At 45.1% G+C, this 5133-nt stretch overlaps 1 pseudogene across 1 annotated transcript; it reads right to left on the bottom strand.

The window, feature by feature from the left end:
- Positions 1–1698: 1698 nt before the first annotated feature.
- Positions 1699–4911, bottom strand: LOC144512675 (tubulin alpha chain-like; annotated as a pseudogene). Its single transcript, XR_013501027.1, has 4 exons — positions 4736–4911; positions 3246–3468; positions 2927–3075; positions 1699–2841 (listed from the first exon to the last, which is right to left on the bottom strand). The product of XR_013501027.1 is annotated as a tubulin alpha chain-like (transcript).
- Between the last annotated feature and the right edge of the window lie 222 nt (positions 4912–5133).

The raw sequence follows: 5133 nt of genomic DNA, 5'->3' as shown, positions 1-5133 counted from the left end.
TCGCTCGTGTGACTTCTGTGACTTTAAGATCCTGATTGTCGTCATTTTTTGAATAATTTTGTAAGTAGAACTCAATTGAACAGTGATGTATTTCTATGCCCAAAATATTAGTCAGGTTTATCTTATAATTTTGAAAACAAAATGATCAGATGGCATTATAGGAGCAGTACAGTGTGAAGAAACGAGTCCAGAAAGGGTTAGTTTTTAGCAGACGCAAGGCTTTGAACACTGAAACATAAACCATACATAATCTTTTGTCCATTTTTTCCAGTATGTGTGAATCCTCCTGACCTTAAATATTATACTCAGCTCTTACTCACATACGTATCTCAGTGGGCTTACCCCAGAAACATCACACTATCTGGTCTGCTGCAGCTCCAGGATTTAGCCTGGTCCAGAATCAGACACACAAACTCCCCATCACTTCAAAAACCATCACTCAGCTTCTCACAGCAGAGATTAAGACTTATTAATTAACCCAGTCCCTAAATACATAATGGAGGTTTAATCTGCTTCCAGAGCAGTTAGTGAGATCATCTGAGCTTTTCTCAGGCATCAGTTGTTTCTGGGGTTTTACCAACTGCTCACACTGCAAAAATACTAAACCCACAGGCTGCACACACAAAGGACAGGAGTCCATTTTGAATTATACAACGGTCTGCACGAAATAGCCTGCGCCATGTTAGACAGATGGTGCATCCGTTTACTATTTAGGTTATATTTGTAGTGCTTAAATGTCATTGGTTGCAACCACTTAGTCAGGGAATATTGACAGAGAACTACAGGAAAATAATCAGATTACTTAACTGACTTGTTCCAAATGATTGTATTTATCAGCTAAAATGTGAAAAAGCATAAATATATAAAAAAAATGTTTTAACATGTTGAAAAAAAGCTGCTGGGGGCGTGTCGTCTGAAGGCCCTGAGCTGAAGCTGTTAGTTTGAAGTTGAAATGAGAGCAGCTTCAGATTTGACAAAGCACACACCACTGCAGAGCAGGAACTGCCAGCACTGACTCAGGCTGAAGGTAAGTTAGCTATTCTGCTTGTTCATGACTTACCATTTACGAGTTGCTTTCATGGATCTTCTTCACAGCAGACAGTTTGACTTGTCATAGTAGGAAAAGCACAGCTGAAATTAACCTTAACAATGGCTCAGTTCCATCAAGTGTCCCAGTGAGCCATTTCAGTGAGTCAGCATGAACAATACCAGGGTCTCTCCTAAGAGGAATGCAGCCATCATTAATGGTTTGATGACACCTGGGCTTTTCCTACTATGACACATCAGCCATGAAGAAGGGCCATTAGCCAATAACTCGTTGAACTTAGTGACTCACAGGAAGAGATTTACAGCTCTGGTAGTGTTCAACAGGGAGTTGAACGACATCGAACCATTTCAGTCTGCCCATAAAGAATGTTGAAACGCAGACACTAGGCAAGTCAGTACTAGTTTGTATTTAACGTGTAATGCATTTAGAAAGTAATCACTGATTCTGCTTTACCCAGACTTTGACACAACTGCTTGTTTCCGATATGTTGCAATTAAATCAATTAGCCCGTTTCATTAATTGCTACAAATTAAGCTCACAATTACTTAAGACATTTTACAGTGCAACCTTCAGCTCTGGGAACAAAACCTTTTAAAACCAAAGTTATTAAAACTGCTTAAAAAAAAAAAAAGGAGACAGGACAAATGGAATGACGTCATGATTTTATTTTGCATTTAAAATGAGGCAGGACACTCGTAGCTCACTGGAATGTGCAGAATTTAAGGAATGAGTCCAATATTGCGTCGCAATAAAACACCTTCGGTGTTTGGCTTTTCTTTCTGGGACCGGTGACAGTGAGCTACAGACGTTTCAGTGACCTAGTACTCCTCTCCTTCATCCTCCTCGCCGACGCTGTCAGTGCCCACCTCTTCGTAATCCTTCTCCAGGGCAGCCATGTCCTCTCTGGCCTCCGAGAACTCTCCCTCCTCCATCCCCTCTCCGACGTACCAGTGGACGAAGGCCCTCTTGGCGTACATCAGGTCAAACTTGTGGTCGAGGCGAGCCCAGGCCTCGGCGATGGCGGTGGTGTTGCTGAGCATGCACACGGCCCTCTGCACCTTGGCCAGGTCTCCTCCAGGAACCACAGTGGGAGGCTGGTAGTTGATGCCCACCTTGAAGCCTGTGGGACACCAGTCCACAAACTGGATGGTGCGCTTCGTTTTGATGGTGGCGATGGCAGAGTTGACGTCTTTGGGAACTACATCACCGCGGTACAGGAGACAGCAGGCCATGTATTTGCCGTGGCGAGGGTCGCATTTCACCATTTGGTTGGCTGGCTCGAAGCAGGCGTTTGTGATGTCAGCCACCGATAGCTGCTCATGATAGGCCTTCTCTGCGGAGATAACCGGGGCGTAGGTGGCCAGAGGGAAATGGATACGAGGGTAGGGCACCAAGTTGGTCTGGAACTCCGTCAGGTCCACATTCAGGGCGCCGTCGAAGCGCAGGGAGGCGGTGATGGAGGAGACGATCTGTCCAATCAGCCTGTTGAGGTTGGTGTAGGTGGGGCGCTCGATGTCCAGGTTCCTGCGGCAGATGTCGTAGATGGCCTCATTGTCCACCATGAAGGCGCAGTCTGAGTGCTCCAGGGTGGTGTGGGTGGTCAGGATGGAGTTGTAGGGCTCCACCACAGCAGTGGACACCTGGGGGGCTGGGTAAACTGCAAACTCCAGCTTGGACTTTTTGCCGTAGTCAACAGAGAGACGCTCCATCAACAGAGAGGTGAAGCCTGAGCCGGTTCCTCCTCCAAATGAGTGGAAGATGAGGAAACCTTGGAGTCCTGTGCACTGGTCAGCCTGAAACATGGAATACGTGTTATCACTGATCAGCATCTTATTGAAAATGCTACACTTCCAACATGTTTTGAGAATAAGAGCTCACCAGTTTGCGAGTCCTGTCAAGAACCAGGTCGATGATCTCTTTGCCGACTGTGTAGTGACCACGAGCGTAGTTGTTGGCTGCGTCTTCCTTTCCGGTGATCAGCTGCTCAGGATGGAAGAGCTGGCGGTAGGTTCCTGTACGGACTTCATCTGAAGAGCAATGAGAATACTGGTTTACAAGGATGATCCATTTCACAAGTTAAACTGTACAGAGTAAAAAGTCATTTGTTAGCCAGGTTAAAAATAAATTTAAAAAAAAAGGACCAGTTGAATATATTCAACCGGTTCAGGATTTTTGTTTGCGTTGATTAATATTTTACCAATGACTGTTGGCTCCAAGTCCACGAAGACAGCTCTGGGAACATGTTTGCCAGCTCCAGTCTCACTGAAGAAGGTGTTGAAGGAGTCGTCTCCTCCTCCGATGGTCTTGTCACTGGGCATCTGACCATCCGGCTGGATGCCGTGCTCCAGGCAGTAGAGCTCCCAGCAGGCATTGCCCATCTGGGCTCCGGCCTGGCCGACATGCATAGAAATACACTCACGCTGCAGAAAAGAGACAAAGATCAGTTATTTTCTCATAATTGAGAAAAATAGTGTTGCGGTCATGATCATTATCACTTAATTCACATTTAGGTTCTTTACTGGATGAGACACTGGTTCTGCTTCGTATTAAGCAGCTTGTACAGCTCATCCTCTGCAGTGCACTCCAGTGACCCAGATCAAACCTCAACTATCGATACATCACTAAAATTGTGCATCTTTGCCATCATCTGACATTTTATAGACAAAGTCAAGTTACACATTAAGATAAGTTGCAGGGATCCATATAAAACGTGTTTGGTTTATTTGAGCCAGTAAAAAAAGTGAGGACAAAAACAAAATGGCTGTCAACTGCAAAACTAAAGTCCTTTGCTGAGTCACAGCCGGTTACTGCAGATCTATGGCGGGTTAATTCCGCTCTCCTGCCCCTCCCACACTGAGACGGAGCAGCAGCACAAACACCACCCAACAGGGAGGAGAGGGGAAATACAGATAGACAGAGGCGCGTTTCTCCTCCCTGCCCCCACGCCATTTTGCTTCCTAGGATGGCAAAGACATGAACCGCCCTACTTGACCCTCTGATTGGCTAGTACTCGTCGTCGGCTCTTGTTGGGTTGGTTAGGCAAGAGTGGGATTGGTTTGGGTCAAGATGGCAAAGTCAGGGTAAGCAAATCATAGGCAAAGTAAGGCGGAGTAGGGCGGGACATGCCTTCGCCATCTTGGGGGGGAAAAAAATCCTGGCTGCGCCCACAATGCTGCAAAGAAGACCTTTGTGTAGCATTTACGGACAGGGCGTTATCTGATGGCGTCTTCTAGCTCGAAGGCTTAAAAACCTGCACCAGTCGGCAATCAATGACACGGGCACATCGTGCTCTGCAAGCTTTTAAATCACGTATTTAGAATATGAAGTTACGGCTTTAAAACGGACACATTTAACCGTTTAACAACGTGAAACGGGCCCATTTTCATAGAAACTGAGCCAGTAGCGTTAGTCTGGCCACGTCACATAACAGTCACATTATAGGCGGCCATACGCGGCTTTTTAGCCTAGAATAATCAGATTTACGTTAATTTAACAGAATTAACGGATTTCTTTCGGCATTATATAACAATATTCACTAATAAAAATATCAATGTTAAACATTAAGCCTAAAGGAAGATGTATTTTATTTAAAAACTGCTACCTACCCCTAACAAAAGCAACAATCTGCCTTTCACTCATTTTATAACTAAGAACGTTGTTCATATTTATTTTCGCCTCAATACTCACCATTTTCTGGCTGTTTTTTGCTCCTTCTTTCCGACGTTGAAGAATCGGTGGCTGAAGGCGGTAGTGAGGAGCGGCATCCGGAGCTGGTGCTTTTATACTTTTCCAAGGAGGCGGAGCCAAAGTGGCGGTTTGAATTTTCTCTTGGCGGGAGCGAACGTTGGGCGCTGCTGCTGCATTCAGGCGCGGCTCGTAATATTCCAATTCTTGCAGTTTAGCTGCGTCATCTGAAGAAAATGTGAATCGTTTGTTTTATAGGAGGCAGGGCCGCAGGGAAGTTCTTAAAGTCCCAATTTGTACCTCTTATATAGTCATCATTCTCACATTTGAGCCTTTAGTATTTTTGATTACATTCAACTAACAAAGTTTGACCTCTGTGTTTATTTTTTATTAGTTTTTTT

The sequence above is a fragment of the Sander vitreus genome, chromosome 24, assembly GCF_031162955.1.
Source record: "Sander vitreus isolate 19-12246 chromosome 24, sanVit1, whole genome shotgun sequence".
Lineage (NCBI taxonomy): Eukaryota > Metazoa > Chordata > Actinopteri > Perciformes > Percidae > Sander > Sander vitreus.
This window is presented reverse-complemented; position numbering and strand designations above follow the sequence as displayed.